Genomic DNA, 26,145 nt, shown 5'->3' on the forward strand with positions numbered 1-26,145 from the left:
TCAAAACTACTGGCTGAAATACAATAACAAATTGAGAGTGCATCTTCAAGTAAATAAACTTAAGTTGTTTTTTTTGAGTATCTGTACTTTACTACTTTTACATTTCCTCCACTACAGGTCTAAAGAAAATAATTTACTTTTTACTCTGAATACATTTTCCCTGACACCCAAAAGTAGTCATTACATTTTGAATGCTTAGCAGGACAGAAAAATGGTCCAATTCACTCACTTATCAAGAGAACATCCCTAGTCATCCCTACTGCCTCTGACCTGGCGGACAGTATATATTATAGTAGTATATATATATTATATTTGTTTATTGTTCCGTCTGGTTTGCTTAATATAAGGAATGTGAAATCATTTATAGTTTTACTTTTGATATTTAAGTTTATTTCAAACAAAATACTTTTAGACTTTTACTCAGAGTTTTTTACTGGGTGACTTTCACTTTTACTTCAGGAATTTTCAATTAAGATATCTTTATTTTTACTCAAGTATGACAATTGGGTACTTTTTCCACTACTGGCTATCAGTACACTATAATTACAAGTAAGTACTCCTCAAGATAAACTTAATTTTAATTAGCTAAAACTTTTTTAACAACTAGTAATTACATTGTACTTATGCAAATATTACATGTAATCTATGGTGTACTAGTGTGCTCCCCCCCCCTGATCGTACTTCCAGAAGCTTTAAAATGAGGGCCAGGTTGTCAGGATGGGTAATGTACTGCATAAGTATTCATTCAATTTTTTTAATTTAACCTTTATTTTACTAGGTAAGTCAGTTAAGAACAAATTCTTATTTTACCTTTGATGGCCTACCCCGGCCAAACCCTGCCTTAACCCGGACGACACTGGGCCAATTGTGCGCCGCCGTATGGGACTCCCGATCATGGCCGGTTGTGATACAGCCCTGGATCAAACCAGGGTCTGCAGTGATGCCTCTAGCACTGAGATGCAGTGCCTTAGACTGCTGCTCCACTCAGGAGCCTGAGTGCACATTAGTTACAAGTAAGTACCCCTCAAGATACACGTCATTAACAAGCTAAATCCTGTGTAACAACTAGTAATTAGATTGTACTTAGGCAAACATTACATGTGCTTTGAAATTGTGTTTTATCCCTCATCTGGGATTACATTCAGTAATAAATCTGTTTTCGTAAACTCAACCAAATTAACCGAGATGGTACGCTTTACTTTGAGGGCAAGCGCTAGCAACAACAGTGACTGAATATATATTTTGAACAGTGCACATTCATGGTTAAGTAATTAGAGTTTGTTGATCATAGGCTATAATCTCTCAGACACCCAGCGCATGCACAAGGGATCCCAAACTTTGTCGCAGTTGTTAAAGAATCGGATGATGGTTGAGCAGACGCAAAACACTAAGTTGGTAAATTTAGTGGAAACCTGCCCATTTGTAAAAAATAAATGTTACACTTCTGTCATTACATACCGCAATACTACCAGCTACATGTTGTTATTACATTTTATACAATGGGTGGGTCTAACCCTGAACGCTGCTTGGTTAAAACCGCATTCCAGCCGGTGTCTATTCCACAAGTTTCCACCAGCTAAATCTATGATGTTAAAATGCCTATTTACTCTGTTCAATCTGACTGTGTCATATTCGTGTATGTAGGTGGCAGGGAAGTCAGACGCAGGAGAAACCAAATTGGTTAATCTGGAGTATTTAATGAAAACGCAAACTCCAAAACCAATGTACAAAATAACATGGGTAAAATATACCCGTCGCACACCGATACATAAACCCACGTAACATAACATAACAAACAATCACCGACAAGGACATGAGGGGAAACAGAGGGTTAAATACACAACGTGATTAATGGGATTGGAAACAGGTGTGTAGGAAGACAAGACAAAACCAATGGAAAATGAAAAACTGATCAATGATGGCTAGAAGACCGGTGACGTCGACCGCCGAGCACCACCCGAGCAAGGAGGGGCATCAACTTCGGCAGAAGTCGTGACAGTACCCCCCCCTGATGCGCGGTTCCAGCAGCGCGTCGACACCGGCCTCGGGGACGACCCGGAGGACGAGGTGCAGGGCGATCCGGATGGAGACGATGGAACTCTCGAAGCAGGGAAGGATCTAACACATCCTCCACCGGAACCCAGCATCTCTCCTCTGGACCGTACCCCTCCCAGAACACTCGTCCGACGTCTTGATTCCAGGATGGATCGAACGGAGTACGCCGGGGCCCCCTCAATGTCCAGAGGGGGCGGAGGAACCTCCCGCACCTCAGCCTCTTGGAGCGGGCCAGCCACCACCGGCCTGAGGAGAGACACATGGAACAAGGGGTTAATGCGGTAATAAGAAGGGAGCTTTAACCTATAACATACCTCGTTCTTTCTCCTCAGGACTTTAAACGGCCCCATAAACCGCGGACCCAGCTTCCGGCCGGGCAGGTGGAGGGGCAGGTCTGCGCCCACTTTCTGGTGCCGCACGGCGCACTGTAGGATGACATGAGCAGCGTCCCAGGTTTCCTCCGCGTGCCGGAACCAGTCGTCCACCGCAGGAGCCTCGGTCTGACTCTGATGCCAAGGAGCCAGAACCGGCTGATACCCCAACACACACTGCAAGGGAGAGAGGTTAGTGGAGGAGTGGCGGAGCGAGTTCTGAGCCATCTCTGCCCAGGGCACAAAATCCTAGCAATAGACCTCAGAAACCTACCCACATCCTGGTTAACTCTCTCCACCTGCCCGTTACTCTCAGGGTGAAAACCCGAGGTAAGGCTGACGGAGACCCCCAGACATTCCATGAACGCCCTCCAGACCCTAGAAGTGAACTGGGGACCCCGATAAGACACTATATCCTCAGGCACCCCGTAGTGCCGAAAGACGTGTGTAAACAGAGCCTCCGTCGTTTGTAGGGCCGTAGGGAGACCGGGCAAAGGGAGGAGACGACGATCCACAACAACCAGGATCGTGGTGTTACCTTGTGAAGGTGGAAGATCGGTTATAAAATCCACCGACAAGTGCGACCACGGCTGTTGTGGAACGGGTAAGGGTTGTAACTTACCCCTGGGTAGGTGTCTAGGAGCCTTGCACTGAGCGCACACTGAGCAGGAGGAAACATAAACCCTCACGTCTTTAGCTAAAGTGGGCCACCAGTACCTCCCACTAAGACAGCGCATCGTCCGATCAATCCCAGGATGACCAGAGGAGGGTGACGTGTGGGCCCAGTAGATCTATTGATCGCGGACAGCAGACGGAACGTACCGACACCCAGCTGGACACTCAGGGGGAACGGGCTCTGCACGTGACGCCCATTCAATGTCCGCGTCCAGCTCCCACACTACCGGCGCCACCAAGCAAGAAGCTGGAATTATGGGAGTGGGATCCATGGACCGCTCCTCTGTGTCATACAGCCGGGACAATGCGTCTGCCTTAACGTTCTGGGAACCTGGTCTGTAAGAGAGGGTAAACACAAAACGGGTGAAAAACATGGCCCACTTTGCCTGGCGAGGATTCAGTCTCCTCGCTTCCCGGATGTACTCCAGATTGCGGTGGTCAGTCCAGATGAGAAAAGGGTGTTTAGCCCCCTCAAGCCAATGTCTCCACACCTTCAAAGCCTTGACGACAGCCAACAGCTCCCGGTCCCCCACATCATAGTTTCGCGCCGCCGGGCTGAGCTTCTTAGAAAAGAATGTACAGGGGCGGAGCTTTGATGGCGTACCCGAGCGCTGAGAGAGCACAGCTCCTATCCCAGCCTCAGATGCGTCCACCTCCACTATGAATTGCAAAGACGGATCCGGATGAGCCAACACAGGAACCGAGGTAAACAGAGCCTTCAGTTTCCTAAAAGCCCTGTCCGCCCCAGCCGACCACTGCAAACGCACCGGACCCCCCTTCAATAGTGAGGTAATGGGAGCAGCTACCAGACCAAAACCCCGGATAAACCTCCGGTAGTAATTGGCAAACCCTAAATATCGCTGCACCTCCTTTACCGTGGTTGGAGTCGGCCAATTACACACGGCTGCAATCCGGTCACTCTCCATTTCCACTCCTGACGTAGATATGCGATACCCTAAGAAGGAGACGGACTGTTGAAAGAACAGGCATTTCTCAGCCTTGACATACAGGTCATACTCCAACAGGCGACCAAGTACTCTGCGCACCAGGGACACATGCTCAGCGCGTGTAGTGGAGTACATCAGAATGTCATCGATATACACCACTACACCCTGCCCGTGCAGGTCCCTGAAAATCTCGTCTACAAAAGATTGGAAGACTGATGGAGCATTCTTCAACCCGTACGGCATGACGAGGTACTCATAATGCCCTAAGGTGGTACTAAATGCTGTCTTCCACTCGTCCCCCTCTCGGATACGCACCAGATTGTACGCACTCCTGAGATCCAGTTTAGTGAAGAAGCGTACCCCGTGCATTAACTCAATCGCCGTGGCGATCAGAGGTAGTGGGTAACTGTATCCCACTGTGATTTTATTTAGACCTCGGTAATCAATGCATGGGCGCAGACCTCCATCCTTCTTCTTCACAAAAAAGAAACTCGAGGAGGCAGGTGAACTTCAGGACCTAATGTACCCCTGATGCAGGGATTCAGAGATATATGTCTCCATAGCCACCGTCTCCGCTTGTGACAGGGGATACACGTGACGCTTGGGAAGTGCAGCGTCTACCATGAGATTTATCGCACAATCCCCCTGTCGATGGGGTGGTAATTGAGTCGCCTGCCTTTTACAGAAGGCGAGAGCCAAATCGGCATATTCGGAGGGAATGCGCAGGGTGGAGACCTGGTCTGGACTTTCAACCGTAGTAACACCAACGGAAACCCCTACACGCCTACCTGAGCACTCTCGCGACCACCCCGTGAGAGCTCTCTGTGGCCAAGAAAAAGTTGGGTTATGACTAGTTAACCAAGGTAGACCCAGCACCACGGAATAGGCAGGAGTGTCAATAAGGAAAATACTAATTCTTTCCTTGTGACCCCCCTGCGTCACCATACTCAAAGGAGCTGTGGCCTCCTTGATCAACCCTGACCCTAATGGTCGGCTATCTAAGGTGTGAACGGGGAAAGGCACATCCACGGGTACAATGGGGATCCCTAAACTACGAGCAAGAGCTTGATCAATGAAATTCCCAGCAGCGCCTGAATCTACTAGCGCCTTATGCTGGGAATGCTGGGAAAAATCAGGAAAAGTAACAGACACAAATATATGTGCAACAGAGGGCTCTGGATGAGAATGGTGCCTACTCACCTGGGGTGGCGCCAGAGCACCCTGCCTGTTACCTCGATTCCCAGAGGAACCTACCCGGCACCGACCAGCAATGTGACCTCTGTGGCCACCCATGGTGCACGAGCGGGAACCCCCTCCAGTCTCCCTGTGCACCCTCCCTCCTAGTTCCATGGGAAGAGGAGAGGGAGTGCAGGAGGATGGAACCACCAGACCCCGATCTGGACGTCTGCGAGCAGCCAGCAGGTTGTCCACCAGTTGGTCGAAGATGAGGGTGGTGTCTCTGCAGGCCAGCTCCCGACGGACGTCCTCACGCAGACTGCAGCGGTAATGGTCGATCAGGGCCCTGTGATTCCATCTCGTACCGGCTGCCAGGGTCCTGGACTCCAGGGCGAAATCCTGGATGCTCCTCGTCTCCTGCCTCAGATGGTAGAAGCGCTCACCCACCGCTCTGCCCTCGGGTGGGTGGTTGAAAACTGCCCGAAAACGGCGGGTGAACTCCTCAAAATGGTCCAACGCCGCATCTCCTTCTCCACACACAGCGCTGGCCCATTCCAGGGCTCTCCCGGTAAGGCACGAGACGAGGGCGAAACTCTTCTCACGGTCAGTTGGAACTGGGTGGACTGTGGCCAGATAAAGTTCTAATTGGAGCAGGAAACCCCGGCAGTTGGCAGCACTCCCGTCGTAACCCTGAGGCAAGACTAGACTGATGACACCGGGTTCCGGTTGGCACGGGGCGCTTCAGATAGACCCCGGTTGGGCTGGTGGAGGCGCTGGATGAATTCCATGTCTCTCCCAGCGGTCCAGATTCTGGACAACGCGATCCGTAGCTTCTCCACATTCTCCTGGATGCGCTCCTCCACCTCTCCGTCTGGGGTATCTTCTCCTGCTGACTTCAAAATGCAGGTCGGTGATTCTGTCATATTCGTGTATGTAGGTGGCAGGGAAGTCAGGCGCAGGAGAAACCAGATTGGTTCATCTGGAGTATTTAATGAAAAAACAAACTCCAAAACCAAAGTACAAAATAACATGGGTAAAATATACCCGTCGCACACCAATACATAAACCCACGTAACATAACATAACAAACAATCACCAACAAGGACATGAGGGGAAACAGAGGGTTAAATACACAACATGATTAATGGGATTGGAAACAGGTGTGTAGGAAAACAAGACAAAACCAATGGAAAATGAAAAACTGATCAATGATGGCTAGAAGACCGGTGACGTCGACCGCCGAGCACCACCCGAGCAAGGAGGGGCATCGACTTCGGCAGAAGTCGTGACAGACTGCGCAATCCACTGTCTCAGTCCAGCCAGGCAATTTATAAACTTGAACTCCACTATAAAAAGTATCTAGACATTATCTCACATTTATTTTAAACTAACATTTCTGAGATTTGTATAAGCCTTGCTGTCTGTCTCTCTGACATTTGCAACATTGTTTCAATATTCAAATTCGATCTCCTGCTGTCCAAATAGTAATGAACGTGTCGGGAGTCGGGACGAGATCGATAGGCAGGCAGCATTGCTCAGCCAGTCGAAATCATGAATCAGCTGGAATAATTTTTATAGGTATATACAAATAAATGTCAATTGAAAATCAATCAAATGTATTTATAAAGCCCTTCTTACATCAGCTGATGTCACAAAGTGCTGTACAGAAACCCAGTCTAAAACCCCAAACAGCAAGCAATGCAGGTGTAGAAGCACGGTGGCTAGGAAAAACTCCCTAGAAAGGCCAGAACCTAGGAAGAAACCTAGAGAGGAACCAGGCTATGAGGGGTGGCCAGTCCTCTTCTGGCTGTGCCGGGTGGAGATTATAACAGAACATGGCCAAGATGTTCAAATGTTAATAGATGACCAGCAGGGTCAAATAATAATAATCATAGTGGTTGTCGAGGGTGCAACAGGTCAGCACCTCAGGAGTAAATGTCAGTTGGCTTTTCATAGCCGATCATTCAGAGTATCTCTACCGCTCCTGCTGTCTCTAGAGAGCTGAAAACAGCAGGTCTGGGACGGGTAGCACATCCAGTGAACAGGTCAGGGTTCCATAGCCGCAGGAAGAACAGTTGAAACTGGAGCAGCAGCACGGCCAGGTGGACTGGGGACAGCAAGGAGTCATCAGGCCAGGTAGTCCTGAGGCATGGTCCTAGGGCTCTGGTCCTCCGAGAGAGAGAAAAAAAGAAAGAGAGAAAGAAAGAAAGAAAGAAAGAAAGAAGAAAGAAAGAAAGAAAGAAAGAAAGAGAGAAAAAGAGAGAAAGAGAGAGAGAATTAGAGAGAGCATACTTAAATTCACACAGGACACCGGATAAGACAGGAGAAATACTCCAGATATAACAGACTGACCCTAGCCCCCCGACACATAAAGTACTGCAGCATAAATATTGGCGGCTGAGACAGGAGGGGTCGGAAGCAGCTTAAGGGGTCGAAAACAGCTTAAACAAATGCAAATCCAGCTACTCTGCTGTTATTTTGGCTTTTTGACGTGACTGTAAGTTAGCCGTTGGCTAGCTAGCAAGCAAGGGATAAGAACGTTGCCAGTCATAGATACATAACAAAAAGACTGAACGACTGGGTTGCGTCTCTAGCAACCCTAGATTTGTGTCGGGACTATATCTTGTGGAAGGATGAAATAGTATGAATAAATGAATCAAAATAACGTTTTTAATGAAAATATGTCAATCATTTGAATATGTTGGTAACCCGTTGTTGTTGTCTCAGGCTTACAACACCCGTGCCAATATATCCTCCAAACACCGGCTTCCCTGGCATTATCACTTAAGTATCTATGAGTGTTTACTGTTTACTACAATACTTGCTACCGTGTAATTACACATGTAATTACACTGTAATAAGGATCCCTTAAAAGGAAGTGTTACCAAAAATGGTAACACAAGAGGAATCAACTAAAATACACAAGTATGGAGCTAGCCTACAGGGTGTAACAGATCAATGTGCAGGGGTAAGAGGTAAAAGAGATATGTGGCCTACATGAAAGCAGGGTAAAGTGACTAGGCATGGGGATAGATAATAATAAGTGTACAGTAAAGAACAGAGTAGCAGAAGCATATGGTGAGTGTAAAATTGTGTGTATGTTTTGTGTGCACGTGTGTGTTTGTGCTACAGGCAATAAAAACTCAGAACATGAAAGTGAAGTGATGAGCGAAATGAGAGCCAATTTTCTGTAGTCCACCGTCCGTATCATTTTCTCACCGCGCGCAGAGAGTGGGAAGCATGAACGAACAGGATCTAGGGAAGGAGGCGGAACTTAAACGAGCTCAACAGCTCAGCTATACTTTAGACCATATACAAATGCCGTTAATATCTCAATCGACAATTTTCTGTTAGGCTACTACGAGAGATAATTGAGTGCGCGCGATTACGGTAGAGTTTATATAGAGAAGAGACCTAGGAGTCAAGAAACAGAAGAGGAAAGTATCGAGATAAAGTAGATGTATGTGTAAAATGTCTCATTAATCGCGGAATTCATTCGAAACAGCGTGGCACTCGACTCAACTGGTAAGATTTTAGCATATTCCAGTGTTTCATATTCCTGTGATTTGTGAAATGTTCGAACGTTTTGATCGATTGTTCCGCAATTTACTAGCCAACATAATTAATACAAACTTTTTTTTCTTCAAAACTATAGCTCGAGAATTGCATTTATGAAATAAACCCAATTGAGCGTAAACACATTGTTATAGACAATAAAAACTTCAAATAACCATTCCTTATTCACATGAATGAACAATGCCTTAATATCAAAAATACGATTTAATATGTCTATTTTTGTATTTATTTTGATCATCTTAATTTGCCTTGACGCGTAAATTTCACCACCATCTGCCTTCTTCGAAGGATTCAATTATAAATTAATTTCATTGTTTGTAATTTGAAGACTACGTAACACTCACATTTTAATTTGATATAGCCACCTTTCACAATATCTTTTGTGCACTCTATGTGTGATGACTCAAGTTTAATTGTCTGATAGCAAATGCTATGGTCCCTGATATTAACAAAATAATAGTACACTGTGAAAATAGAAAGACTCAAAACACCATGATTGTGTAATGAAACCATGATCAGTAGTGCACCTAACCTGATATTTTGTGTTTGGAGGGGTGTTTGAATCTAAACCCAATGCATGTGTTATGATACACAGAATAAAAAAATAAAAAAACAGAATAGAAGTACTCTGAAACATCCAAAGTGGTTCTTCAATCTGAATATTGTTGTTTTTAAGTCTTGTGAAAGTGAGTGTAAAAGGCAGCATCAAAACACAATATATGTTTTAAAAAAATGTCAGACTGTGTCACTGCTACAATCAAATGATTAAGAAATGCAAAAAGTTTTTCGGCTAAATATTGATTGACCATATGGAGAATGGAGAATTCTCTATGAATTCTCTATTCTCTATGGAGAATATTTTGGGGTGGAATTCCACCTTTTTCTATGCTTTATAGATTACAGTGGTGTAAAGTACTTAAGTAAAAATACTTTCAAGTACTAATTAAGTGTTTTTTGGTATCTGTACTTTCCTTTACTATTTTTTATTTTTGACAACTTTTACTTTTACTTCACTACAGTCCTAAAGAAAATAATGTACTTTATACTCCATACATTTTCCCTGACACCTAAAAGTACTCGTTACATTTTGAATGCTTAGCAGGACAAGAAAATGGTCCAATTCATGCACTTATAAAGTCATCCCTACTGCCTCTGATCTGGCGGTCATCCCTACTGCCTCTGATCTGGAGGACTCACTAAACACAAATGCTTTGTTTGTAAATTATGTCTGAGTGTTGAAATGTGCCCCTGGCTATCCGTAAATAAAAAATAGATAATGGTGCAGTCTGGTTTGCTTAATATAAGGAATTTGAAATGATTTATACTTTTACTTTTGATACTTAAGTACATTTTAGCAATTACATTTACTTTTGAAACTTAAGTATATTTAAAACCAAATACTTTTAGACTTTTACTCAAGTAGTATTTTACTGGGTAACTTTCACTTTTACTTGAGTCATTATCTATTCATGTATCTTTACTTTTACTCAAGTATGACAATTTGGTACTTTTTCCACCACTGATAGATTAGGAACAGGAGGAGATTAAGAAGGAGCAGTGGCGTGTATTCATGGCTGCCAAAAACATATAAAATAATTTACAGTGCCTTCGGAAAGTATTCAGACCCCTTGACTTTTTCCACATGTTGTTATGTTACAACCTTATTCTAAAATCTATGATTTTTTTTTCTCCTCATCGATCAAGAAATCTTTGCAAATTTAAATAAAAAATAAAAACCGGAAATATCACATTTACATAAGTATTCAGACCCTTTACTCAGTATTTTGTTGAAGTACCTTTGGCAGCGATTACAACCTTGAGTCTTCTTGGGTATGATGCTACAAGCTTGGCACACTTGTATTTGGGGAGGCTGGACCACTCAAGGACATTCAGAGACTTGTCCCGAAGCCACTCCTGTGTTGTCTTGGCTATATGCTTAGCACACGTTGTCCTGTTGGAAGGTGAACCTTCACCTGGGTCTGAGGTCTTGAGAGCGCTGGAGCAGATTTTCATCAAGGAGCTCTCTGTACTTTGCTCCGTTCATCTTTCCCTCGATCTTGACTAGTCTCCCAGTCCCTGCTTTTGAAAAACATGCTGCCACCACCATGCTTCACCGTAGGGATAGTGTCAGGTTTCCTCCTGACATGACGCTTGGCATTTAGGCCAAAGAGTTGAATCTTGGTCTCATCAGACCAGAGAATCTTGTTTCTCATGGTCTGAGAGACTTTAGGTGCCTTTTGGCAAACTCTGAATGTATCTCACTGGAGAATGCATCCGAGCCAGCGAAACAGCGCCCCTCTGTCTCTGTACGTGTAGCCCCCCCAACATTAATAGCCAATAAGCGTTGAGCTAAACTGAGTGTGCTAAACTGTAAATGGGCCTGGCGTACCAAAATAAAGTGTCAATGGAAGCAAGTTTGAATTTGGCATCAAACCAATCCCAGTACATCAAGCCAAACGTCATTGACAGAAGAAATGTTGAATTGTTGCATCTCGTTGTGTTGTTGTCCTCTGGTGGCTAGGTAGCTAAAATGGACCCTTTCCTAAATTAGCCATGGATGGAGATAGGGATTTGGACTTGTGGTTTTAATTAATTATCCGTACTGGCCAATAATTATAACAGCAATTGTCATCCAACCATAAATTCCTACATTGTGCCTCTGGTCTGAGAGGATGGAAGTAGCTAGATATAGACTAATGTCAACCAGCTGGCCAATTGTTGCACATGAAAGGAAGTTAGGGTAGCGAGCAAGCATTTTAGCCAGGTAGCCTAGGACAACAAAAACTAAAAGCGTGTACTGTATGACAATCATAGACTTTTTCGGCAACATGAAAGAGAGCAGAGGGCATTGGAGTTTCTCTACAAGTAGGGTGAGTCAACATGTTTTCTTCTTACACACACACACACACACACACACACACACACACACACACACACACACACACACACACACACACACACACACACACACACACACACACACACACACACACACACACACACACACACACACACACAGAAATCAGTACCATGGGAAGCCACATCATATTTACCTTAAAATTGATTGGACTAAATACTTTTTGGAATCTTTTAGTTGTCACTGTATTAGGCTAAGCATAGGTGATGTGATGATGTTGAATTTGAAATGGTGCTAGTGGTGACAGCTCCTGATTTCTTTGCGAGTTGCGGTAATTCTCTGGTGTTCTAAATCAATAGTTGTTTAGTAGTCCGAATATGTCGGAAACAATAACTTGATTGACCATGCTGTAGGTCATGTAACTGTTTGTTAAATGCAATATGCTTTGTGGACTCTCCGGTTTTGTGATAAAACAAAAGGTGTGATTGAATTTATTCTGCCACTGCGACTTCTTATTGTCTCGGCCTAGGCCTGTATATCACGGTGGCAAGGCATATGAACTAACAGGTTATAGAGAAAACAACGAAATTATCACAACACGTAGATTTTAATATGGCTTTTTTCCCCTGGCTTGCCTTCCCCAGTGATTTTACCCACGCACCGCTACTGAGAAGTAGTCAAAATGGGACAGGCGGAAGCGGGAATTTAACCCCGATCGTAGGTTACATTTCAGGTTACATTTCATTGAACTTTCATTTGATTTTTACACACTCATCCACACAGCAAAAAAAAAAAAAATTCTGGGGTGAATTGAAATTGACAAAAAAACAAAAACACATACTGAATGCAAGTCATTTCAATGATTTGTTCATTTCATTTGACCCAAAAAAACATTTACAGTGAGGGAAAAAAGTATTTGATCCCCTGCTGATTTTGTACGTTTGCCCACTGATAAAGAAATGATCTGTCACGTCCTGACCAGTAAAAGGGGTTGTTTGTTATTATAGTTTGGTCAGGGGGTGTTTGTTTAGGGTGTTTTTTTTAGTGTATTTCTATATTTATTCTAGGTTTTCTATTTCTATGTCTAGTTTATTGGTTTGACCTTCAATTGGAGGCAGCTGTTTCTTGTTGCCTCTAATTCAAGGTCCTATGTAATAGGGGTGTTTTGTCCATGGGGTTTGTGGGTAGTTGTTTCTCTGTATAGACATTTTGTCCTTACAAGACTGTTTTTTCGTCGTTGTTTTGTTTCAGTGTTTTGTATCACGTTCTTTCTTTAAATAAAGAAGATGAGCATACACATTCCCGCTGCATTTTGGCCCACTCCTTACGACGAACGTGACATGATCAGTCTATCATTTTAAAGGTAGGTTTATTTGAACAGAATAACAACAACAAAAATCCAGAAAAACGCATGTCAAAAATGTTATAAATTGATTTGCATTTTAATGAGGGAAATAAGTATTTGAGCCCCTCTCAATCAGAAAGATTCCTGGCTCCCAGGTGTCTTTTATACAGGTAACGAGCTGAGATTAGGAGCACACTCTTAAAGGGAGTGCTCCTAATCTCAGCTTGTTACCTGTATAAAAGACACCTGTCCACAGAAGCAATCAATCAATCAAATTCCAAACTCTCCACCATGGCCAAGACCAAAGAGCTCTCCAAGGATGTCAGGGACAAGATTGTAGACCTACACAAGGCTGGAATGGGCTACAAGACCATCGCCAAGCAGCTTGGTGTGAAGGTGACAACATTTGGTGCGATTATTTGCAAATGGAAGAAACACAAAAGAACTGTCAATCTCCCTCGGCCTGGGGCTCCATGCAAGATCTCACCTCGTGGAGTTGCAATGATCATGAGAACGGTGAGGAATCAGCCCAGAACTACACGGGAGGATCTTGTCAATGATCTCAAGGCAGCTGGGACCATAGTCACCAAGAAAACAAGTGGTAACACACTACGCCATGAAGGACTGAAATCCTGCAGCCCGCAAGGTCCCCCTGCTCAAGAAAAGCACATATACATGCCCGTCTGAAGTTTGCCAATGAACATCTGAATGATTCAGAGGACAACTGGGTGAAAGTGTTGTGGTCAGATGAGACCAAAATGGAGCTCTTTGGCATCAACTCAACTCGCCGTGTTTGGAGGAGGAGGAATGACCCCAAGAACACCATCCCCACTGTCAAACATGGAGGTGGAAACATTATGCTTTGGGGGTGTTTTTCTGCTAAGGGGACAGGACAACTTCACCGCATCAAAGGGACGATGGACGGGGCCAAGTACCGTCAAATCTTGGGTGAGAACTTCCTTCCCTCAGCCAGGGCATTGAAAATGGGTCGTGGATGGGTATTCCAGCATGACAATGACCCAAAACACATGGCCAAGGCAACAAAGGAGTGGCTCAAGAAGAAGCACATTAAGGTCCTGGAGTGGCCTAGCCAGTCTCCAGACCTTAATCCCATAGAAAATCTGTGGAGGGAGCTGAAGGGTCGAGTTGCCAAACGTCAGCCTCAAAACCTTAATGACTTGGCGAAAATCTGCAAAGAGGAGGGGACAAAATCCCTCCTGAGATGTGTGCAAACCTGGTGGCTAACTACAAGAAACGTCTGACCTCTGTGATTGCCAACAAGGGTTTTGCCACCAAGTACTAAGTCATGTTTTGCAGAGGGGTCAAATACTTATTTCCCTCATTAAAATGCAAATCAATTTATAACATTTTTGACATGCGTTTTTCTGGATTTTTTTGTTGTTATTCTGCCTCTCACTGTTCAAATAAACCTACCATTAAAATTATAGACTGATCATTTCTTTGTAAGTGGGCAAACGTACAAAATCAGCAGGGGATCAAATACTTTTTTCCCTCACTGTAAGAATAAATCCAACTTAATATGTTGCTTGAAATGTAAGTATATTTTATGAGGATAACCAAAGGATATCAAAACAATGATGAGGTCGACCCATTCCCACTTTTCCAACTTTTAATGGTGTCAGCAAATACAATATCCTGCAAACCTCTAGTTACTGCTGGTGTATTGAGAACTTTGCACACCAATGCCTGCCAAAATGGGTTAAACTGGCAAATGATCAGATACATATATCAATGTTAAACATTAAAATACTCTAGAAGAAGTGAGTTCATTCTGCAGTAGACAGGATTTGAAACACCATTATAGTTTTTAGAAGCTATAGCGAGAGGAAACAACACCAAAAAATAAAGTATCTAATTCTGCGCTAAACAGAACTCGACACACCAAAATAGGGTTTTCAACCATAACCAGTGCTCCCAGTCCCTGGCAAGGTGTTGCACAACAGTTGATTAAGTGGTATTACAACACACCATGTAATGTTTCAAACTATCTCAGGATGATTTAAGGTTTTGTCTCCTTCACTTTGGTGGCAGCTCAGTTGCCATTAGTTTGGTGTTACAACGCAATTTTAACAGTGTATAACCCACCATAGCCTACTGAATATGTGAGTTTGGAAGTAAAATCCTTCACTGAATAAAACAAAAAAAGAGAAAAAAAAAACCGAGACGGGTTTGAGTGAGAGGTCTAATTGATCTTTCCAAGTTGCCACACAACGCTCCAAAGTTTGCATAGTTCCTAATTTCAATGTACTTTTATGACTCAGAGATGAGTCTTTAACTATAAGGTGCAATTTGAGCTCTCCTAGCTGTGCCGTTGAGGAACTAAAGCAAAGACACTTCTAGTTGTTTTCTTTAGAACACACCCCTGCATCCCTGCCTTTACACAGTTACTGCTGTTGTTTACGCAATCCAAAAACAGTCCATTTATAAATCTCAATCTGGGTCATGTGGTCATAATTTGAAAGCTTGTTCTGTTCAACATGGCTAGCTAAATTATAAAATAGGATTTTACGGTGTTAGGCTTTCACTAACACCGTAAGAGAAGATGATCGTAATTTTGGTGCGCATATGCAGTCATGAGTGCATTCAGATGCGTGGTCCGCAGCAAATGTTCTTCATAATACAACAAACATACCCTGGGTTGTTCTGAACAGAATGAGGCTATATCATCTTGTAACTTTACATCAAGTATAGTGATCATAAACGTTGTGAGATGGAACTCTGTTACATTCATTATTTGATTGGGAGAAAGCCATGAATAATACAATGAAGCGTAGCATTCCTTTTCATGTAGCCTATCGAATGAAGAGAGAAGGGAATATTGGCTTTTTTTTTTTAAACAGCTAAACACAAGATAGTTAAGGAGAGTCCTTATATACACTGCTCAAAAAAATAAAGGGAACACTAAAATAACACATCCTAGATCTGAATGAATTAAATAATCTTATTAAATACTGTTTTTCTTTACATAGTTGAATGTGCTGACAACAAAATCACACAAAAATAATCAATGGAAATCCAATTTATCAACCCATGGAGGTATGGATTTGGAGTCACACTCAAAACTAAAGTGGAAAACCACACTACAGGCTGATCCAACTTTGATGTAATGTCCTTAAAACAAGTCAAAATGAGGCTCAGTAGTGTGTGTGGCCTCCACGTGCCTGTATGACCTCCCTTCAACGCCTGGGCATGCTCCTGATGAGGTGGCGGATGGTCTCCTGAGGGATGTCCTCCCAGACCTGGACTAAAGCATCCGTCAACTCCTGGACAGTCTGTGGTGCAACGTGGCGTTGGTGGATGGAGCGAGACATGATGTCCCAGATGTGCTCAATTGGATTCAGGTCTGGGGAACGGGCGGGCCAGTCCATAGCATCAATGCCTTCCTCTTGCAGGAACTGCTGACACACTCCAGCCACATGAGGTCTAGCATTGTCTTGCATTAGGAGGAACCCAGGGCCAACCGCACCAGCATATGGTCTCACAAGGGGTCTGAGGATCTCATCTCGGTACCTAATGGCAGTCAGGCTACCTCTGGCGAGCACATGGAGGGCTGTGCGGCCCCCCAAAGAAATGCTACCCCACACCATGACTGACCCACCGCTAAACCGGTCATGCTGGAGGATGTTGCAGGCAGCAGAACGTTCTCCACGGCGTCTCCAGACTGTCACGTCTGTCACATGTGCTCAGTGTGAACCTGCTTTCATCTGTGAAGAGCACAGGGCGCCAGTGGCGAATTTGCCAATATTGGTGTTCTCTGGCAAATGCCAAACGTCCTGCACGGTGTTGGGCTGTAAGCACAACCCCCACCTGTGGACGTCGGGCCCTCATACCACCCTCATGGAGTCTGTTTCTGACCGTTTGAGCAGACACATGCACATTTGTGGCCTGCTGGAGGTCATTTTGCAGGGCTCTGGCAGTGCTTCTCCTGCTCCTCCTTGCACAAAGGCGGAGGTAGCGGTCCTGCTGCTGGGTTGTTGCCCTCCTACGGCCTCCTCCACGTCTCCTGATGTACTGGCCTGTCTCCTGGTAGCGCCTCCATGTTCTGGACACTATGCTGACAGACACAGCAAACCTTCTTGCCACAGCTCGCATTGATGTGCCATCCTGGATGACCTGCACTACCTGAGCCACTTGTGTGGGTTGTAGACTCCGTCTCATGCTACCACTAGAGTGAAAGCACCGCCAGCATTCAAAAGTGACCAAAACATCAGCCAGGAAGCATAGGAACTGAGAAGTGGTCTGTGGTTACCACCTGCAGAACCACTCTTTTATTGGGGGTGTCTTGCTAATTGCCTATAATTTCCACCTTTTGTCTATTCCATTTGCACAACAGCATGTGAGATGTATTGTCAATCAGTGTTGCTTCCTAAGTGGACAGTTTGATTTCACAGAAGTGTGATTGACTTGGAGTTACATTGTGTTGTTTCAGTGTTCACTTTATTTTTTTGAGCAGTATATATATATATATATATATATATATATATATCAAATAAAATTGGTTATAGCTTAAAGGCTTCGGTTCGGCTGGCGTCTAGTGTCTAAAAATCTAGAAAATAGCAGCAATAGTACTCCTTGTCTATCTTGAAACGCATCAAAATAGTCTGAATTAATCTAAAATGACCCATGAAATCTGTCATAAATGTGTACTTTTTGCCGAGGAGATCTTAGTCGCCCAACTTTACATCTACATCTAACTAAAATGTTTGGTGCAGTATTTCTCAAGTGAAAAAATGTGCATGAAAATGATTAGTCTCTCTTTGAATGACAACAAACTAAGGATTCTTCTTTGAAGAATCCCTACTGTTGACCAACACCGATGAAGTGGCGTAGACTTTGGCTACCGACTTCGGCTTGCCTCGAGAAAAAATGTGTGCACGAACAATTGAAAAAAAAACTTGCAGAAGACCAAACCTAACAAAAGCGTCACAAAATGTCATAGTATATGCAAAAACTGCTCCGAACTGTTTCGGCTGAGAAGCATGTGGATGCCTTAAAGACCTGCATAGGACACAGAGAGAAAGAAACAATATTTAATGACTGGACATTTTGCCCTGCTTTGGTGGAATTCTCTCCTCTGTTGCCTACATTCCTCTCTTGCGTTCTGTTTCACATATTTATTGAAATGGGCTATAGTAAATAGGAATAGGCAAATTACTCTGAATGTCTTTTGTGTGCTGCCCTGCAGTGTGCTGCGATACTCTGTTCTTTACTGCGTAGCACCAGTCAATTTCAAATAGGCTAAACCATCGTCTGTCACATAACAATGTCGTTACCACGATCACTGTCAATCATCGTCGATAGACGATGCCATCATAATATTCCCCTACCCTAGCATCCCGTGGTATTGTCATGAAGAAGGCAACAAGTAACCTAGAGACCATAAAACAGTGCATGCTGGACATCAAGCACATATCCCGAAATTAATGTGGTAATTGACACTAATGTTTCACTAATGCTCGCTCCACTAAGGTTAGTTTGAGCACAGTCTGCCACAGTCTGCCATGTGTCAAGTCTTCCTATTTACTGCCCCTGAGATGACCATTGAAAGGTATTTTCTACATAATCTGTTGAAATGACATTTCAGTACATTTCAGTGTGGACCAGTTAATTTCGTTGAAACTGACAAGTGTTTCTGGCCAGCTGGGGCACATATTTATTTTGGTGGAGTTTGACTCTAGACCTGCATGAGTGTCCATGATTTCCCGGGACAGGAGCTGGGGTGTGATGCTTTGGACTTTGGCCTTTATCTAAACACTACTAACCAACACGAGGGGCAGGGCCAGGGTTCATGAGGCTGGAGAACAGGGCAGATAAGCAGGACCACGGTCAATGATCCCCCAGCTAGGCCATGACGGATTGGATTAGATCAGTGGTCACCAACCTTTTCTGAGTCAAGATCACTTTCTGAGTCCATAAGCAGGCCTGAGATCTACCACTCAGATTACATTATTTTAACAGATTACATTTAAAGAACATAAGCCTATGCAACATTAACCTATTAAAAACAGTTCTGTAGCAATGAGGTTTGTGCAGTAGGCTCAGCCAGGTCACCCATTATACAAGTCAGTATTAGAAGTCCATCCAATTCTGAGGATATTGGGAAATGAGTTGGAAATTGGCCACTAGGGGCAACAGTGAGCGATGTTAACTTCAAGTATGTTCCGGTTTTGCTAGAGTGTTGTGGATGTCGATGGGTGTAAGCATCTACCTCTGGTGCAAAATGTTGCATGTGTTTGAATCCAGCAATAGAAAGTTGTTTTGAGATTTTTGTTTTAGCCTATCCCAAACCTTAACCCTTGCCTTAACCATTTAGAGTTCATGCCTAACCTTATGATTTCGGAGTTAATGCCTAAACTCACTTTAAACACTTCAAAATTTGACGTTTGGAACAACTTTCGAAAAGTGACGTTTAAGAAACATGGATGAACATCTAATTCTGACCTGAGACTGTGAGAGCTTGTTGGTAGTGTCACGATCACACTGTCCTCGAACTCCCTGTCATAAATAAGCCAAGGCGCAGCGTGCCGGTAATTCCACATCCTTTATTTAGAAGTGAAACCGAACAAAACAATAAAGAGGATAAACAGAAAGAAATGTGACGTTCTGGGGCTGCTCAAAGGCAGCTGCACAAAAACAAGATCCCACAACTCAAGGAGGGAAAAAGGGCTGCCTAAGTATGGTTCCCAATCAGAGACAACGATTGACAGCTGCCTCTGATTGGAAACCATACCTGGCCAAAACATAGAAATAAAATACATAGAATGCCCACACCATATCACACCCTGACCTAACTAAACAGAGAAAAATGGCTCTCTCAGGTCAGGGCGTGACAGGTAGGCTATAGGCCCAATTCATTATCACAGCATATTGGCTATGCTTGAATTGCCCTACTAATGTTGTTCTTCTCAGACAGTGTAGAAATGATTTCCAAATTGTAGGTATATGATCACACTGGTAATAGATTATTTGTTGTATTACTTGTGAGGCACAGCTGAGTGAGCGTAATAATTAGCTTTTATTTTATTTTACTGGACTGATGGCCTGCATCTGATGGTCAGTCTAAGGGGAGGGAGGAAGGGAGAGAGCAGCATTGAGTCTGCATCGTGAGGCTGTCTAACCGTCCCTCCGCTGTCCCTCCCTCCTCTGTGGAAAGGGGACACAAGTCTTCCAGCTGATGGCGAAACTCAAGTCGCATTGCATTATTTCTGCCTCATGCACCAAATCATGTTGTCATTCATATGGCCAGAGAAAGTGAAATATTCCTTGATATTAAAAAAGACACAAGCCGCTAATAATAACAACACTTTGCTGTACCCATTCAGTGCTGGTTGTAGCGTGAGTGGAAGCAGGGAGAACAAGCATTTTATGGCTTATAAAATTGTTGAACAAAGTGTTGACAGTGCTGAATAACAACTTAAGCATGACCTTACTTATAAAAACAGCAGCTCTTTGTTGTATTCATTGAGTCTCTGTCAAGTTAAGGTTTTAAACGTTTTGAAATCTCACAGTATCAATTTTGCTGTGCGCTCAAGGCTTCTTTTTACAGCCTATGGCTCGAGAAAACTGGGTGATCTGAGCTATCTGATTGGCCAGCGGTAGGCCTATAGGTGCACTTGATTTGCTCTCTGGGCCTGCCGGGTTTGCAGAGTTATACCTTCAGACACATGAAATGGTTCAAAATGGGAAAACTTTGCCATCCCGGTGCTAGGGTAGCTGAATCAAGTGCACCTACCACCAACAGCGCTAAAAGTAAAAAAGAATAATACAGAAATGTTTGATGATCGACTAGGAATGCCTCGCGATCGACTGGTGACCACTGGAGTAGATGATTGGTTGACCTGGCTCAGTATTCAAGATGTGATTGGTGGGTGGCTGGGGACCAGGCTGGATGGGAAAGGGGCCCAGCTGTACTCTCCTGTCTGTCTGAAGTGAAAAGCCCTGTGAATAGTTCTGTTTGAGCCAAGCATCCGGCTCTGTTAAAGTGGAGTTTATTCTTATCCCAGTCCTTTCTCTATCTGGGCCAGACAGGCCCCCTTCGGACCTGACCTTGTCACATTCTGTATTAATATACACTACCGTTCAAAATTTTGGGGTCACTTAGAAATGTCCTTGTTTTTGAAAGAAAAGCATATTTTTTGTCCATTAAAATAACATCAAATTGATCAGAAATACAGTGTAGACATTGTTAATGTTGTAAATGACTATTGTAGTTGGAAACGGCTGATTTTTAATGGAATATCTACATAGGCGTACAGAGGCCCATTATCAGCAACCATCACTCCTGTGTTCCAATGGCACGTTGTGTTAGCTAATCCAAGTTTATCATTTTAAAAGGCTAATTGACCATTAGAAAACCCTTTTGCAATTATGTTAGCACAGCTGAAAACTGTTGTTCTGGTTAAAGAAGCACTAAAACTGGCCTTCTTCAGACTAGTTGAGTATCTGGAGCATCAGCATCTGTGGGTTCGATTACAGGCTCAAAATGGGCAGAAACAAAGAACATTCTTCTGCAACTCGTCAGTCTATTCTTGTTCTGAGAAATGAAGGCTATTCCATGCGAGAAATTGCCAAGAAACTGAAGATCTTGTACAATGCTGTGTACTACTCCCTTCACAGAACAGCGCAAACTGGCTCTAACCAGAATAGAAAGAGGAGTGGGAGGCCCCGGTGCACAACTGAGCAAGAGGACAAGTACATTAGAGTGTCTAGTTTGAGAAACAGATGCCTCACAAGTCCTCAACTGGCAGCTTCATTAAATTGTACCCGCAAAACACTAGTCTCAACGTCAACAGTGAAGAGGCGACTCCGGGATGCTGGCCTTCTAGGCAAAGAAAAAGGCATATCTCAGACCGGCCAATAAAAAGAAAAGATTAAGATGGGCAAAAGAACACAGACACTGGACAGAGGAACATTGGAAAAAAGTGTTATGGACAGACGAATCTAAGTTTGAGGTGTTCTGATTACAAAGAAGAACATTCGTGAGACGCAGAAAAAATGTAAAGATGCTGGAGGAGTGCTTGACGCCATCTGTCAAGCATGGTGGAGGAAATGTGATGGTCTGGGGGTGCTTAGATGGCGGTAAAGTGGGAGATTTGTACAGGGTAAAAGGGATCTTGAAGAAGGAAGGCTATCACTCCATTTTGCAACGCCATGCCATACCCTGTGGACAGCGCTTAATTGGAGCCAATTTCCTCCTACAACAGGACAATGACCCAAAGCACAGCTCCAAACTATGCAATAACTATTTAGGGAAGAAGCAGTCAGCTGGTATTCTGTCTATAACGGAGTGGCCAGCACAGTCACCGGATCTCAACCCTATTGAGCTGTTGTGGGAGGAGCTTGACCATATGATACTTAAGAAGTGCCCATCAAGCCAATCCAACTTGTGGGAGGTGCTTCAAGAAGCATGGGGGAAATCTCTTCAGATTACCTTAACAAATTGACAACTAGAATGCCAAAGGCCTGCAAGGCTGTAATTGCTACAAATGGAGGATTCTTTGACGAAGCAAAGTTTGAAGGACTCAATTATTATTTCAATAGAAAAATCATTATTTATAACCTTATCAACTTCTTGACTATATTTCCTATTCATTTTGCAACTCATTTCATGTATGTTTTCTTGGAAAACAAGGACATTTCTCAGTGACCCCAAACTTTGAACGGTAGTGTAGTTCAACTCACAGGACAGTCTTTGTTGATGTTTTTGATGTATTGTTCCAGCCACCTATAGGGTCACTATACAGTATTTAAAACATTTTAATATTTCACCTTTATTTAACCAGGTAGGCTAGTTGAGAACAAGTTCTCATTTACAACTGCGACCTGGCCAAGATAAAGCAAAGCAGTGCAACACAGAGTTACACATGGAATAAACAAACATACAGTCAATAATAAAATAGAAAAAGTCTATATACAGTGTGTGCAAATGAGGTAGGATAAGGGAGGTAAGGCAATAAATAGGCCATAGTGGCGAAATAATTACAATATAGCAATATTGAAATGGCTGCTGGTGTGTAACTGGAGTTGTACTGTAATGACCTGTTGAGGTTTCCATCCCAGAATATCACAAACGATACCATGGAATGCCATAGCTTTCATGAAGGAAGAAATTGTCACGGCTGTCGAAGGAGCAGACCAAAGTGCAGCGTGGTTGTAGTTCCACATTTTCTTTAATCCGTGAAACGTTGCAATACATAAATAACTGAATAGACAAAACAACAAACCGTGACACAGAGTGAAACAAACACTAGTCAAAATATAATAACCCACAAACCCCAGGAAGAAAAACCCCTACTTAAATATGATCTCCAATCAGAGACAACGAGGACCAGCTGCCTCCAATTGGAGATCAACAAAAAACTCAACATAGAAATAGAAACCTAGAACATAAACATAGAAATACAAAACATAGAAAAACACAAAACACCCCCTGTCACGCCCTGACCTACTCTACCATAAAAAATAACCTCTTACTATGGTCAGGACGTGACAGAAATGCTAATAGTTATGACTGTATAATTCTCGTTACAGTACTGTAGTACTGATATTTTGATATTTTGATATTTTGATAAGTTCATCATGATCTTCCATGGTGAAAAACTAACAAGATAGCTGCTGATGTATAAAGCAGCTCTAAAGATCCTTATTGGAGACTCACCGAGACACTCACTTTCTTTTACTGGCTGCTGCTGTACAATACATTCTGATATACAGGTAACTGCCAGAATAATGAAAACACTTAAGTAAATGAGGTATACAAAGTATATTGAAAGCAGGTGCATCCATACAGGTGTGGTTCCTTAGTTAATTAAGCAATTTACACAGTGCCATGTATTCATTGATGCCAAGGGAAGCCAGGACTTCCCAAAATATTCCATCAATTCTCAAGTGGCTGAATCTGACCGGAGAAATCATCCAAGCGAGGGAAACAGCTCCCCTCTCTCTCAGTATGTGTAGCCCATGTATCGGATTCTGTCTGGACCAATAGATTATAACATGTTGCCGCCGTAGCATTTGATTGATTGATGCCAGCAAGCATTTGGCCTCCCTTGATAAAAAAAATTTATAAAGGAATTAGGCAACTGTGGGTGGCCCTGGTGTAGCAAAATGCCTCCATGGGAGGCCAGTTTGGATTTGGCTTCACACCAATCAAATAAATTCCTACGCAAAAAGTCATTTTCAGAAAAACGTGTCTGTTTCTGGTCTGCTTGTGTTGATGTCCTGCAGTAGCTAGCTTGCTAAATCTGCCCTTTCCTAAGCCATGGATGGAGATGGGGATTTGTACTTGTGGTTTTGACTTAATTCTCTTTACAGGCCAATGATTATGATGACGATTCAGATCTAACCATAAATTACTATATTGTGCCACTGGCCTGAGACGATTGAAGTTCAATATGTAGCCTAGATGTAGCCTAGTAGGCTCACGTTAACTAGCTAGCTAACTTAGCGGGTTCATTGTTAGCCATGCAAGGAAGTTAGGCTAGCAAGCATTTTAGCTAGGTAGCCTATAAAAATAAAAGTGTATGAGCCATAGACCGTTTTGCCAACATGAAAGAGAGGAGCATGGCATTTGCATTCAACTAGTCTACAAGTAGCGTGAGTTAAAAAAAAAATGTTTACTTGCGCATGCACACACATACACCTGTACAGACATAAATCCTTGCCATGGACAGACTCATAATATTTAGAACAATTGATTGGACAATTTTGTTTTCAATCTATTAAACAAAGCATATAGCCTTGTTTATTTGCTGTTTAAATGTTTAAGTTGAAATGGAATAGCGGAGGCAGTGCTCCTGTTGTCTTTGTGTTGACTTGAGGTAACTGTGGTTCTAAATCAGAGTTGTTTTTGTAAACTGTCATAAACATTAACTTGCTTGACCATGCTGCAGGTCATATACTGTAACTGTTTGTTATGTGCAATATTTGCTTTGTGAACTTCACCGGACAGATGTTGCTCTCCGGTTTTGTGATGAAACAAACGTATGTGTAGTTGAATTTTCCTCAAAACTGTGTGACTGTTGTCTTTTTGTTGTCACGGCTTTACTGTATGTCACGGTGGCGTATGAACGAATGGGTTATAGAGCAAACAAATATCACAACATACTGTAGGTTGTAATATGGCTTTTTTACTGGCTTGGCTTCCTCAGTGATTTTACCCAGGCACCGCTACTGAATTTACATCCCATTAACATGCTTCGGGTCATGTATAAAAATGCTGGCCAGGCCATTATTTTGTCTACCGTGCTGAAATCTAATGTTATTTGTCACATGCTTCATTATCAACAGATGTAGACTAACAGTGAAATGATTACTTACGGGTCCTTTTCCAACAATGCAGAGTAAAATAAAATATACGAAAATGCAAATAAAAAATAGAAATAGTGACACGAGGAATAAATAACAATAACAAATACAAATACCATGGCTATATACAGAGTTCCGGTACCGAGTAACAGCTTCTACCCCAGTACCGGGGTTAGAAGCTGTTCAGGGTCCTGTTGGTTCAAAGCTTGGCGCACTGGTACCGCTTGCTGTGCGATAGCAGAGAGAACAGTCTATGGCTTGGGTGGCTGGAGTCTGTCAATTTTTGGGATGACAATGCCCCGAGTGGTCACTGAATTGTTTGATGAGCATGAAAACGATGTAAAGCATCTGCCATGGCCGTCTCAGTCACCAGATCTTAACCCAAATGAACACTTATGGGAGATTCTGGAGCAGCTGCCTGAGACAGCGCTTTCCACCACCATCAACAAAACACAAAATTATGGAATTTCTGGTTGAAGAATGGTGTTGCATCCTTCCAATAGAGTTCCAAACACTTGTAGAATCTATGCCAAGGTGCATTGAAGCTGTTCTGGCCCGTGGTGTCCCGATGCCATATTAAGACACTTTATGTTGGTGTTTCCCTTATTTTGTCACTTCACTTTATGTTGGTGTTTCCCTTATTTTGTCAGTTACCTGTATCTGTCCATTGCTAGGCATACAAATACGATTATTTCTTAATACATTTGAATCTACAGACCCTGGTTTGATCCCGGGCTGTATTGCAGCCGGCTGTGATCAGTCCGTAGGGCGGTGTACTATTGGCCCAGCGTCGTCCTGGTTAGGGTTTGACTGGTG

At 43.2% G+C, this 26,145-nt stretch overlaps 1 protein-coding gene across 2 annotated transcripts in view; it reads left to right on the top strand.

Annotated features, from left to right (window-relative positions):
- The first annotated feature begins 8,445 nt into the window (after positions 1–8,445).
- Positions 8,446–26,145, top strand: part of LOC106582752 (sodium-coupled neutral amino acid transporter 3) — a 63,224-nt gene continuing 45,524 nt past the window's right edge. For both annotated transcript variants that reach the window (XM_014166140.3, XM_014166141.3), the window contains exon 1: positions 8,446–8,749. The gene's annotated coding sequence lies outside the window, so the exon portion shown is untranslated. The remainder of the gene's footprint in view (positions 8,750–26,145) is intronic.

Source organism: Salmo salar, chromosome 22, assembly GCF_965601325.2.
Source record: "Salmo salar chromosome 22, fSalSal1, whole genome shotgun sequence".
Taxonomy (NCBI): Eukaryota; Metazoa; Chordata; class Actinopteri; order Salmoniformes; family Salmonidae; genus Salmo; species Salmo salar.